Raw genomic sequence first — 15,152 nt, 5'->3', positions numbered from 1 at the left:
TTTGATGATTAAATAAATAAGTTCAGTACAAATGACATGCACACAATAAGCAAATAACATTTTGTGTCTCCAGTGTTTAATCACCCGGCTGGTATTAATTGTCACGATTCAATAATACTGATATATCGTTATTGACGTTAATTAACACAATGCATCACTGCACAAATCAATATTATTACACGGACGATATAGCTATCGTCCGTGTAACATGCGCCCGTGATGTATGCCGTGCATCACATCTTGTTATAGCACATTACAACAGAACATAAACTTATCCGATTCACGGTATAATAAAGAGCACCAGCGCAGCCAAATCGTTTCGCCGCATTTACTGTGCAGCATAGATAGAGAAGTCTTGTGCATTATTTTTTACTGTACAAATTTTCGCTGGCTCAACGACCCAAACCCAAAGGCATCCGTCTCTTGGTTGGCTGTTATTGGCTGAAGTTATTATTATTTTTTTTCATTACAGGTAAGCATATTTTCATCATAGTACTTCGAGTTGGAAGCCGTACGTACTCAATAACTAATTATAAATACGAAATAAATAAAACAATAATATTATTAAATATTGTATATACATAATATTTTTATTTTAAGCATTTTAAAGTGCATTTTCTATCCATTGACACTTGAACACGTCCAATTTTCCGAGTTCATTTTTCAAATTTCCATATTAGCTGTTGAAGCTGTTAAGCTCCTGGCTCGTCAGGTTGGCAGGCCTGCCAAACGGCTTCTAACCAACGGTTTCAAGTTAAGCGATTTGATCGATAAGTGATCGGGGTCGGACTTTGTGTCGAGTTGTAAAACTGTTATTGGGGTAGGCTGGGCTGGTTGAACAGTTCTGATTTTGGTGTAAAAAATTGAGGTAGGGCTGGGTAAGATGGAACGTAGAACATGACGTAACCACGATAGTATATCAAAATGTAGAAATTTCAAAAGCAGAGAATTAGAAACATCTAAGTATTCGCACTCGCATATTCAAAATGCGAAGCGGGCTTGAAAATATGTAAAAAAAATCATTTGATGTATGAACATTTAAATGTCTTCTTATCTTCGTCAATATATAGCGGAAATTACTTTTATATGTTTAGTTATGTATTCCTTTGATCGTTGTTTTTTTTCTATTTCGATAAATTGCATATATATGATCAGTGGTAGAGTGGTGGGTGATTACAGTTAATTTCCATTAATATTGCGTGCTCATTATATGCTGAAGAGAAGTTTTACTGTCGATTACAACTTTTTTAATAACACTTTGTTTGAATTTACAACCCGACATGGAAGTTTTATTTTACATGGAGCTAAATAATATAGATGTATTTAACCCGTAACCAGAATATAAAATTTTATTATATATATATATATATATATATATATATATATATATATATATATATATATATATATATATATATATATATATATATATATATATATATATATATATATATATATATATATATATCAGTTGTCTGATTGTCGTCGAAAATGCTGGGGAAGTATGTTGTGCCGCTTCTTCTTCACCTGCGCATTGCATAAGCAAATTTTTGTCGTTAATAAGTGATATTATATCATCCTAAGCTAAATAATTTTGAGTTTTAGTTTGATTCTGTCTCATGTCAGCTCCTAAATGCGTGAAATATTGAAATATGGAGTATTGTTTGAAAGTTGGTATGATTGAAGTTCTTCCTTCGGATTCAACGGTCGTTCAATTGGAATGATTAACTTCGAACACAGCTTCTATAAGGACCTACGTCCGGTATTCGCTTATCTGTTATCCATAAATCCGTGTATTTTCCCTCGTGAAACTGTCGTAAATCCCCGGGGCACGCGAATATCTGTTGGTGGCTGGAGTTGGTAACGAATGGGACGCGACCGCGCGAATCTGTGTCCACAAACACCATTTATTTTCGTGTGCATAGATTAAAAGCTCTTTATGATTAATTGTTACTAGGAAAAGCAGCGGCAGAAATACTGTAATTCCATTACAGTTGCATGACTGGCAAGATAATTTAAATATACGTTTAAAGCTTAATTTCCAACTGATCTAAATATATCTGTTACTTCGATAGTCTTCTTTGAGAGCCTAATCGACCGCCGACCTTCGTTTCGGGATATCTTGTATATAGAAATGGTTTTGTTAGACATGTCACATATGATTTTTAACTTTTAATTTTGACAATAACAGTGAGGTGACAAGATCTAATATAATTTAGATCGCCTCTAACAGAACACCCAATTTTGTTTTGGAATATTTATTTATTGAATAGGTATCGTCATCATTAGTCACATCCACAAGTCCACTACTGGATATTATCATCATCCATATATTTCCCCATTGACCGACCGGAACATATGTTATTAAATCCTTTGTATAACGTAGGCGACGTTATATGAAGGTTTTATTAACATAGGAAACATGTACTGATACTCGTAATAATTTCAACTTAATTAACTTTTGCTAAATTTTAATTGGTAATTGTATACGGGGCTAGCTTAGAAATGCGACTCATTTGTTTATAATATTTGAGTTAAAATCAAATTACAGTTTAGAAGCATCAAGATTAGATTAATTTTTATGTATCACCTAACGCTCTGTTCGGGGTCCACTCGAGTAAAACTATAATAAAATACACATAAACTTTCCTCAGGAGTCTACGGAGGGAACCACTGACCAACGAGACTTCTTTTTATAAAATGTAAGGATTGTAATGTTCGTCATCAAATTTCGTTGAAGTAGTGATAATTTTGAATTAAAAGCCTTGGAATCTGGCCAAACAAAGTAACTATAGTATCAAACCGTACAAAGCGAAATAAAATTAATTTTGTTTTGCCGGAAATTTTAATGTCATGGCTCAGTTAAAAGACGTGAAGAATTTATGTTGAGGTTGTTGTTGACGTATTGCAACAATTTGGAACTTATTTATTATTGACTGACTAGCTGTGCAGACGGATTAGAAATTGCCCCTGTCATGTGCTAATAACTATATTGCCAATATTAATTTTATCAGTAACTAATTTACAATTAGACAAAAACTCTTTTTACTTAAGCATTCTAACATTATATAGTGTGTATCGTGGAGGGTCAAGCATATACGCCTGTATATAAATTTATAGCAAAGTGTCACATCAGCAACTAATTGAAAAGCGCTAGGCGCTTTGCTGAATAAAGTTCAATATCCTACTTGGTCTGATTAGGCTGTCTATTCAAGTATATAGAATATTGCTGCTTTTTTTACTTATTTATAGTCGGTTGAGCTGGGAAGGAAAATAAATTGTAATGATATTTGATTAAGTTTATTTGACATTATTTTGTATCTTAACTAAAAATTGCGAAAATCTTTAATAAATCAATGCTAAAGAGATTTGAGAGGGGTAAAATGTGTTCTATAATTCTAAGTAGTCTCCTTACATCAGATCTATATTTTAATCTCGTTTATCATAAAAAATAAAGCAAAGTATGTTTTGTCACTGTCGCACTTTATAATATTCGAAACTGACAAGACAAAAATAGGTACTTTAGCTTATAGTATGCTTTTACTTTTTTATGAATAACCGGGTCTATCCACCGTTCTCCAAGTCCTAAAGTCATTAACAAACAATAAATACCAAGTTCGTAAATAGCGGTTGAGGGGTGTTAGTTTATTTTTAAATAAATTGTTTTCATAAGTCCTTATAGATTTAACGGAAGCAATAAGCGCTCGAAAATTCACGACCGTATTCGTAAAATGTTCTGCCGCTTGGATTTTTTAAGCACCCTCAAGTACAGGTACAGCATCCCTTATCTCTCGCCCTTGGGGATATTTTGTGACTACATTAGTTCGCATGAAGGGTCGCTTACCCAAAGGATGGTGATTATCCGGGATGATAGATAAAAAGTGAGGGCAGTTGCTAGGATACCGGCTTATATGCTACCGCCTTTATTATAAGACCTACATTTGTTTGTTGACGTTTTTGGAGAAAAGGCTGCGGTGAAGTTTGTTGCGCCGCTTCTTCTTCACCTGCGCTTTGGAAGTCGGCAGTATCCTTTGTTTCAGTAATTTTTTTGACGTCAATAAGTGATGTATATCATCCTAAGTTGAATAAATAATTTGTAATTTGAACTGACGGTGAAAGGGCAAGTTACCGGAATTATTTATGAGACCGTTCTGAAGTGGCTGTGGCGTGGTGGTCACCACGTGCGCCCGCTGTTGTGGAGGTCCTAGTTTAGATTCCCAGCGCGGGAAAATAATTGTACTTGTGATATTTGTCGGCAATTCTAGTTGTGTTGTGCCCGTTTCTGTGTTTGTGTCCACCGGAACCACGTTACAAGTGAAGTTTGTTAAGTGTGTGCCGTTGGATGTTATCCATTTATGGGGAATGTGTGGAATTTTAATCGTAATACATCATACCCATGCCCGTGCGTAACACGGAAAAAATGCGAAATTCTATTCGATGTCGATCAACTATTATAATTTTATAGTGAATCTTAAAAGGGTTACCAAATTAGCTTCCTTCGAGCAAAAACTCATATTCAGCCACAACTTCGGCATCGGAAAAATATAACAAAATAAAAAGAAAGTTTATTTGATGATTAGCTAACGAAAATCAGGGTTTTTCATTCCCTAAAGAGCTGGAATCACCAACCCGCACTCTACGACTGTCTCCATGTATAAATTATGAAAATTACTGCTCATATGAAAGTCGATACGTCTGGTTTTCCCGGCTTTCCCACGATTCCCACCCCCTGTGCGAACCGACTGCTATCCTCCACAGTCGCCGTCCGGCGCTCGAGGCGTCCAGACGTCGATAACGACGTCACGTCGGTATTCGAAATTCGAAAACACCTTTGTGTTCATTGTATTTAAGTGGTAATCACATTTTATGTCGTTTATTTTCCTGTGACGTGCGTTCGACGAATGATTGTCTTCTTTGTAATTGGAAGTAGTTGTACAAGTAGATTGAATTTTTCCGATTATGTTTTTAGGTTGATGATAGTATTTCATTTGGCTATATTGGATAGAAAACACAGTTAATGTACTAATGAGATAAAGCGGACACGTACTAGACTACTATGAAATTCTGTCTTAATCAATGAAATTGAATGTTAGGTCTTTTGATAAATTTGGTTAAAATACTCGGTTTTTGGTATACAGGTGGTAATGATGGTGTCTGTCTTTCAGTCAGGTAAGTTTTTGGCCTTTTTCTGAGTTAAACTGTAATTTTGAAAAGATTTCATCATTTTGATAAAATTTTGTAGATTTGTCCTTTTGGTCGAAATTACCGGATGAGACCAACAAACACAAGCATTACCTGGACCGTAATTATTATATCTAGTCAGCGCGGTGATGCATTCACGATCGTCGTCCGCGCTCGACCGCTCAGCGATCCTCAATTTCCACACGTCCGCTGATGCAACTTATGTTCGTGTATCGTTTATGTACAATCGACTGCATGTCAAGTTAACCTGTATGGATCTCTATGCGCAAATAATAACGGCGAATATCCAATGACTTCGGGTAGGTTGGTCTGCCGTTAACTGTACATACATACGTGTATATAATCATTGTTCATGTTCATTTCCTGTAGAGGTTATGGGAAACTTGGGTCTGTCCTTGCAGCTACGTGCCGATGTCGAACGAAGCTATATTATTATTGAGAGCTCAATGGAGTTTGACGTCCTAATTCGTAAAGGGCCCATTCCCATGCGTATAAGTTATATAAATAACCCTTTACCACAGAAATAGTTATGTAAAATGCACCATTTGACGTCTTAATTATATATTTATAACAATGAACATAGCTTACAAATCAGAAAAGAAAACTATTCTATTCGAGAACGTATACCTAATGTACCCTACGAAGAAAAAAATAATCCAACACGCCAATTTAAAAAATCAAACTATTCAAACAATTCTGGAGAATTTCAATGCGACTTCGTCGACGTCCATTTGTATCGAACACTTCGTGCAATATATTTTTAGCAATCATTTTTCAATGGTCGCCGTGCGTCCGGCGCCGTCACCGTCGCCGCCGCGCCGGTACGGTCCCGTCTTGCGAGCGGACGTCGCCACGTCCACTCCATTTTAAGAATATATCTTGATAATATATTTGAATTAAAAAGGAATATTTTTATTCACACTTTCTGTTTTTAACTCTCTTTACAATAGGAAGGGTGATATAAGATATGATATAATAGTTCAAATAGTGGAGGGGTTTCGTATGTACTCGGAAGCGGTTACAAGTAAACATTTTTCAAGTTATTCAACAGTGAAAATCCTATACAAATACATAGCGTAGTTCTTGCGGTGGTATGTTTAACAGACTGAGAGTGACAAAGAGTTGAGAAGGACTTTATTTGTATAATTTTTTTTTGCTATAGTAAATTAATTGCTTCAAATCAGCGGTTTGGAACGGAACTAGGAAAATTCTTCTGCGGAGCTGCGGAGTGCTTTCCCGTCGACTCCCGACTATTTATATCTCTTGCGCGAAGATGAATTGCTCAAGCAGAGCAATTCGCGTGACGTATAGCATTGTTTGCGTGCCACCTGCGCTGCGCCTTGGTGACTAGATCTCTTTTAAATACCTTATTAGAGATTCGGCATTAGAGAGCCCTGATCGATTCTTTCGATTTCTGAATATTTTCTTATTCTCTTCTTCATTACATTTCTTTTTTAAAATGCTGATAAAATAAATTATTTTAAAAATATTCGGGCGGGCACAATTAGTTACATTTTTTAATTTATCGCAAATTACGTGATCCCAATATTGCAATGCGATTGGTATTAATGAGTGCACAAAACAGGAACTGATTACGTGAAAAAGTTCATACACATACACATAAAACTTTTGGGTGAACCATCTTTTAGGCGAAGTTCGGGACAAAATGTTGGTTTTTGGAGACGATTCGCTATGAAAACGTGTTAGGAAATTAAACAAATAATTTTTAATTCGAAAACAAAACGTTTTCGACTGGAAGAGATCCCTTCCTTGGGATAAGTCCGCCATTGTCTCCTCTTCTTCTTATCGTTAAGTACCTATACTCTTTTATTATGAGTTATATGTAACAAACTATATTTAAACGACTCAACTAACAATAATCAATTGCCAGGAACATCACAAATGCTGAAATATATTTTCAACGTTATTGTCCCGCCGTAACGGAAGACATGGCCGCCCCACACACTCGAGTAAATCACGCGGTGACGGGAAGTCGGATCACAAAAGGCTTTTATTGTTACCGTAGCGCGCTACTGACGATTTATTTGTTCAATTCTGCTCGGAAACTGCTTCTGGATAGATTGTGTTCTGGTTTTACTTGCATATTCGGACTGTAACGAGTTTGAGGATTATCACTTTATACTTATATTATACATACATATAGTAGTCGTTCACGATATCTATATATTTATCATATAGTAGTCCCTTCACCAAATCCAATCCAAAATAAATAGGGTCGGCGCAAAATTTATTACCTGAAATAAAATGAATTTATTTATTTTTGTGTAGTTTACGCAAATATTAATAAATTAATATATTTTTTCCCTGAATAGGATTTTGGTGAGTTCCGTCTGATGATTCAGGTCTTTTGTCATTTTGACGATTTCACATTGTAAAGTATCGGAAAATAATTCGTTAAGTAATTAGTTTTTACTACAATATTTAAATTATGTAATTGCTTTAATTAATTTAAATAATTATTATATTGTATATACAATAGGTATAATTTAACTTTATTTTTTATTGCTAGCATTGTTTGGCGGTTCACATTAGAGGAAGATTATTATCTTATAATCGATGAATAATATGATATTCAAATGTAACCCTTCTGCTGATGCAATTTCTGTCGCGGTGTCGCACCGGTGTAGCCCAATTCGCCGACCCGGTGAAGGATAACTGGGGCATAGTATAATCCCCATCGTATCGCGGCTAACCCTCCCGATATCGATGTTTACCGCGCCGGGTCTAATCCCCAAAGCGCGACGTACACCTCATTTTGCACGGATTACCACGTGTAACTCGATTTGTGTATCTTAATTCTAACACGACTTGAAACTGGAGTTTGTGGTTCCAATTCTTCAGAAGATAGGGATCTTCAACGTCTGCTCTACTTTATTTATTCAACTGTTTATGTACATGAAAGATACAGGTTCTTTCTTCTTATATCTCAATGTTTTCTTTCACCAAAAGTCACTAATATTAGTTTACGAGGAGCCCGTCCCGGCCTCGCTCGGATAAACCCCATGATAAATATACACCTGAACCTTCCTCGGTAATCGCACTATCAATTATTAAAAATTGTACAAAAATCTAGTAGTAGTAGGTAATTTCTGAGTTTATAGCGTTCATACAGACAAACGCGACACGTCTTTTTGATATATTGATAACTATATCTTATGAGAAAAATTGTATGTATTTAAGTTTATTACTTATTCACGCAAAATGTACTCTAGACGGATTTCGATGAAATTTGCTTAAAGGAGAGAACAAAACCTGGAAAAGCATATAGGGTACTTTTTATGCCGATATTCCTACAGGATGGAATCCCAAGCGTGCACTCTTCTTCTTCATCGAGCAAACTATTAAAATACACAATATTTTTGAATAAAATTTCGCTATGAGATGTGATACTCCACTTCAACACATTCGAGGACAATGGAATACTTGTCGGCTTGAAGTGCAAGCTCGGGAGTTAGCCGTGTCCTCGCTTACACAAGTAGTCTTAATAGTTTTAATTGGTCGGTTTACCCCGACACCCTCGCACTTGAAGATAATTAAGTCTTTTGTTCCGGACATACCCGCGAATTTGTTCACAAGTTCAAAAAAAATATTCGTTATGAAAAACAAAATCATCATTTGACATCGCTTTAACCGAAAATGTTTTCTGCTGACGAACTTGAAGATATGACTATAAAAAAGGCATTGAATAATACTTTTATTAATTGATCTTTAAAGTACGATAAGTATTTTTTTAACCCATAACGAAAATGTATAATAAATAATTATCAAACACAAAGGGCTGTCCATTAATCAACCTTTATGTGCTTTAAGACTTGATAATGAATTGTAATCTACACTCACAATGTAAAATAAATTGACATCCTAATGCGCCATGTGTTATATCAGTTAATTTTAATCCACACATTTAGAATCTGAAACGGTTCGCCGACAATTGCTTCGTCTACGAACGTTTCGTCGACAGAATGTCTCCTCTATTCTGTCGGCGAATCGTTCGTAGATGAAGGGTTCAGTCGTTCAAACGCCCGATGTCGAAATATTCTGGCGACGAAACATTCGTAGACGAAGCAATTGTCGGAGAACCGTTTCAGGCTCCACGTTTAATATTCCACAAAACTATTTCACAATACTGATCCAGTTACTACATAAATGAGACTTCTCAGTCACGTCTCATTCTAGTTTAATTCTGTCTGAAACGTTCTAATTGGTCGATTTACAATCCCCTCCCCCCTCGTCCATCCCCTGCCTCGCCCCGTTTGATGAAACTCTTTTATTCCGAGATTGAGCTCAACCGGAGCGGTAAATTTATAATCATCCAGCTGTAATCCATCGGGTTCTGTTCTATAGTACTGTAATTGTCAATTTTTTTAAATTAAAATATTCGTACAAAAACGGAATTTCTTCTGTGACATTTGGTACACGAGTATAATATATAATGTACTTTTTATACCGAAATTCCCACGGCAGCGAAACCCCGAAGCGCAACTAGTAGGTACTATATGTATATATGTTTATAATTTACCACTGGGAACCGGTTGGTCGATTTGCATGTAGATTTCAAAACTACTTTAAGATAAGATAGACTTTTTTCATGCGGTTTTCACCAATAGGTAATGTAATTCCTAAATGGAAGGTTTAGATGTATAATTTATTATGTTTTTACCCGAGCGAAGTCGGGACGGGTCGCTAGTTTTATATAATTGTGATATATGTACCTACCGAATGATATGCCATATGATTAAAAAATAAATGTAGTACTCTCTTTATAACCGTGACTTTAGAAAGCTTATGGCGTAGCACCACGCTACGAGCTCGGCACCGGCGAGCTCTACGCCGTAGAGGGCACGCTCGTAGCGCCGTACCCCGGGAACATCAAAATTGCGTTTCAGTGATCGCTCGTAGTGCTGCTACGATTCTCGTAGCGGGATAGGTCAATAACCCCAGACCTAGGGTAACAATGTTCTAGTTTTCTACCAATGCTCGGTTTTACATTTTTTGCTTATGAGTTTCACTTTGTGTAATAATTAACGTCGATGAGACCTTTTGTTTGTTTATTTAAACGTGTTATTCTCAGAAATTACTAGCGATGTCAAAAAATATTTTTGCATCTATAGGCTATCTTGCTGTGTGGTCCCTAGAATAGGACTACTCTATATTCTGCTCCCGTATCGTACGAGGGGACTAAGGGATACATAGCCTTGGCAGCTGATAGACAATAGCATTCCCGAAGAGGGTTGACGGCAGACAAGCGGCCTGACCTTTAATGTATCGCAGAACATTTTCTTTGTTTTGAATAACGTCACGTCGAATTTTTAAAAAAATTCTTAGACCGCTAAATTGTCACTTTCTGCAATGATCTAGTAAAATAACAAGGAAAGACTATCGGAAGCCCTGTAACAGCCGAGCCGGGCACTGAACCCGCGGTATCTGTGTCGCCGACCGACGGCACTCACTGACCCACACTCAACACAATATTTGACAAAATACCCCGGCTTAGACGCGAGATAATTCACGTTACACGTCTTTTATTGGTTGAAATTTTCGTTCAACCAAGGAGGTTGAAAGAAAAGAGCTTTGATTGAAAATAAAAAGTTTCGTGGTTCTTGCTAAATACTAATTTTGTTATTGTGTTATCTTACTACTCCAAAAGAAATATAAATCATATTCCAATGAGAGATGGGTTGTGTTAAGGTTCATATGAACGCAAATGAAAATGAACTTAGGGCCATGGGCTCAGATGGCAAAGAAACCGGAACAAAGTTCAGACTAGAAACTTAAATAAAAATCATCCTAATAAAGAATTTTGAATTTGAATGAGGGAGGCGTGATTCTGCACTGACACCCAGGTGAGAGATGTAGCTAATTATGATGATGTATTCGTTAAATACATATAATATCACTGACTACGCCCTGGTTCTGCAATCAAATACATTTTCTTCCAAGGGAAAATCGCGAGGAAAAATTATATTAATTATAATTATGTCGTACACTTAATTATAACATTCGATTCAGTAATTATGGCGTAAATGTTATTAAAAATGTGTCTTTCCTTTTTGTTAATGGGGACTTAAAATGTATACAAATATTTAGGATCACAATATTTTCGCGTTCACCGTCTCACCTTAATTGAATGTCAAGGTGGAGTAACAAATACCTTTCTTACTCTGCGAAACGTTATTACGGGAATGTTATAGGAATGTTTCTGTATGTTATTTTGTTTAGAATATAACTGCTCTTACAGTTTACAGACATTGTTTTGTATGCATGTTACTAAATATTTAATCACGGATTTGCTCAATTAATGTTGAAATAGATAAAATATGTGTGGTATGTGCCCTAAAGTAACCTGTGTAGGCTGAACAAGAATATGCTAATCATATAAAACTATATTGCAAAATTAAATAAAACCCAGTCACTTCAGTCAAGAAGTCCACTGCTGGGCATATCACTCCGACATTTTATTTCACCGAGAAGCTCGTTAAACTCTGTGTTCAAAGTTTTTGCAACAGCGCTCGTTACCGCTCGCGCTTGACGTTTTTTGCGGTAACTTTTGTTGGAAGTTGAGACCCGAGGGCGTGCTCATTTGTTGAGATCGCACGATACGAACAGATGGATGGGAAACATTTGTTTTGGTACTTTGTTTTGACTTTCATATTAACACAGGCCGACACAGGACTGCTATAGATATAACTATAAAACTTGTTTTGTGTCTCGTCGACTGTCAGCCAAAGTGATAACTGGTGCTTATGAAAGTTCTTCGTACAGTCGTATTTCTCGTCGTTATGTGGAATGTAACACACGCAACGACATCCTTAGCAATATGATTGGAGTGTTTTTGTTATTGCCAGAAGGCAATTTATCGAAAATGGAGAACCATTTTCGATAAATCATCAACTAGAGTGCAAGTTTCCTCGCGATGTTTGCCTTCGGCGGAAATAGATTCATTAATAAATAAATCATCTACAAAAAATATTTTAAATGTCTGTATATTTAATAATAGATAATCTTGGCTTAGGTTAATTGTAACCTTAATTTTTGGTTTCATAACCTATTGCTAGATAAACAAATGAAGCTAGACTACTCTAAACTACTCATTCCACTAATATTTATTGATTCTCATGAATTAAGTTATGCGTGGCCTTTCACATTCCTTTTCTTTTGTGCGCTCGCGTCCACCATAGAAATCAATCCTATTTAATTGTGTAATCAATTCGATCGAAAATATCTAAGTCATAGAAGGATAGGACCTTTGCCATTAATGGGTAACTACTATATGTATATATATACTATACTAAAAAGAAAATGGCGACATATTGAAAATCCTTATATAATTAGTCTGGAGCGTTTGGACAAATCCAAAAATGTGTGATTTTATTTTTGTCATATCTTTGAAAGTTACACTAAAATTTTTCACGGATGTTTCTAATAATTGAAGGACCTTCGGATAGTCACCAAAATAAAAAATTGTCATCTATCCTACTCCAGTCTTATGTGAAAACTGAAAACGAGTAAAGATTACGTGGCGGACATTGCGAGAGATCCAAAAAAAAGGTAAGTTTCTCAGAAACAAGGTGCACGCAAGTTTCTGCAACTTTATCTCTGTCTGACAGGAGCGATCCTTTTAACCGACTTTGAAATATCAGTACAATATAAGGTTAGGTGTATACTTGTATAGTTTATTTAACAAATTAATTTTTTTTTATTATTATCGGATTACTTTTTTATTATATTGTATTACACCACACAATAAATGATTTATAAAATCTGTTAGCAATAAATAATATTATCACTACATAAATAAGCAAAAGTCCGCGTCTAGCCGTTTCTAAACGGATTTTAATGCAGTTTTAGTGAAAACTTATATGTAAAACCTCTGGTCTGGTAAAGGTTAGATAAAGGTTATTTATTCTGGAAGGTATTCTGGAAGAATATAAGACATAGGAACCCGTGAGAAGCCGTCTTGGTTTGCTAGTACTCTACTCTATAAAGAGATCGCGTATCGAATGGTTTTGAAGACATTTATATTGTGTATCAAAAATGGTTTCATCAAAGAAAAATACAGTACCTACTCGTAAAAATACTACCTCGACCGTCATTTAATTCTATTAAAAAGCGGTATAAAACCGACAGGAAAACGGGAGAGATAAGGAATATCCTATTGTTCAAATAGAAAAAGAGTGATTCCCATTGGCGAAATTGCGTATTTATCCTGGCAGTACCAGCGTTAGGTAAGCGACCGCCCCGGGCGCTGCTTACAAGGGGCGTTGCAGATTTGCGGTTGAACTTTTTGTTAAGGAAAGCTGCACATATTTGTATTGAAGGTGTTATGACCGCCTGTGATCGAAAGGTCCCAAGTTTGAATCCTACTCGTACTACATGAATTTGTATACCAATACTAATCATGTATAGTAGTTTTAATAGATTATTTGCTTTCTGTGAAGAAAAACATCGTGAGGAATTCTGCACACTGCAAGATTGTTAAGGTCGATGTTGTGTATCTTTCTCTCTCACTCATTTGAGTGTTTTCTCGGTTCCTCAGCGGACACTGTCGCTAGACGACAGCATTCGTACACGACATGTGTTCAGACGAGTTGAATAAAGTCTGACATCAGTGTTAGCAATAACGCACTTGCTAGAAATTTCTCCCAGTGCGCAAAAACGTACCCTGTATCCTAGCATTTGGCCCTTGACTCCTTGGGAAGGAGGAGTGACAAATCGCGGTGGAACCTCCCAGGGGAGGGTACTCGCGGATTGATACATATTAATCTTAAGCGACATTTTGCTGAGACCACGGCCCTTGATCTTTGTGAGTTTTATACAGATTTTTATGTTGCCGTGGTCTTCGAGATCAATACTTTATGATGAGAATGGCATCACAAAGATATTTCACATTTTCGATGATCACTAACTGTAGATCAACCAAGCTTGGATGGATTTTTAACCCTAAATTGTATCTCGACTGTAATTGAAAACGTTCAGATAAAGGATCACGTCCCGAAATTGTCGCTATTCCTCGATACACAGACCCGAGAGTCGCGGAAGTCGTAAGCCAAGTTTAGCTGGATTATTTAACGTTTAGTTCACTAGCATTCATGTGAGTACTTGCCGCTAGATGTCGGTAGGTAGTCGAGAAAGTTATGTCGGATGAATGAGCGACTTAAATAAAATCAGTCATCAATTCAAATTCAAAATTCTTTATTCAATTTAAGATGATATACATCACTTATTGACGTCAAAAAGATTACTTAAACTAAGTCTACTGCCGACTGCCAAAGCGCAAGTGAAGAAGAAGCGGCGCAACAAACTTCACCGCAGCCTTTTCTCCAAGGACGTCAATTAACAAATATAGGTCTTATACAATGTTAACAATTACATATTAGAAAAGAAAGAAGTAGCTGGATAGATTCATGGAAATACTCTTGAAATGCGCTATTTCATAATGAACAGCGCATTTCAAGAATATCAGTCAATCGATAAAATATTGATTTCCACCCGAGGTTGTCGTCTAGTTCTCGTCAGAATGTGGTATTTTTCAAACTCGCGTGACTGGAAGTGCCTCAGGTAACTCGGATCGCTCTTCCCCGGAGACAATCGATGTAGACTTTGTTACTGACAATCGTAACTGGAATTTACATTCTTTATGAAACCCAAGTTCCTTTGTCTCATTATAAGTTGTACAACAGCTTGCTCGGACGCTACGCGACAATGATAGCTGCCTTACTTATATCTTTGTGTACCGTCAATAGGACATTAAGTTACGAAGAGAGTGAGATCCGTGAAAGGTAACGTTACGTGCGCTTGTCAGTACATTAAATTAAAAACTTAAGAACCCCGGACTTCCAAGATGTATCCCCTTTTTTTCAAAGAGCAAGATTTTCCAAATATAGCTATTTGAATTACGAAGGTCAATTATAAAGTATCAATCAAATATA

At 36.3% G+C, this 15,152-nt stretch overlaps 1 protein-coding gene across 4 annotated transcripts in view; it reads left to right on the top strand.

The window, feature by feature from the left end:
- Positions 1–15,152, top strand: part of LOC128673175 (uncharacterized protein) — a 91,690-nt gene that overhangs the window by 58,233 nt on the left and 18,305 nt on the right. The window contains exon 1 of one of the 4 annotated variants that reach the window (XM_053750841.2): positions 4,764–4,853. The exons of the other annotated variants lie outside the window; for them this stretch is intronic. The gene's annotated coding sequence lies outside the window, so the exon portion shown is untranslated. Of the gene's footprint in view, positions 1–4,763; positions 4,854–15,152 lie in introns of those variants that run through there. 4 annotated transcript variants of the gene reach the window in all.

Source organism: Plodia interpunctella, chromosome 10 (assembly GCF_027563975.2).
Source record: "Plodia interpunctella isolate USDA-ARS_2022_Savannah chromosome 10, ilPloInte3.2, whole genome shotgun sequence".
Taxonomy (NCBI): Eukaryota; Metazoa; Arthropoda; class Insecta; order Lepidoptera; family Pyralidae; genus Plodia; species Plodia interpunctella.
This window is presented reverse-complemented; position numbering and strand designations above follow the sequence as displayed.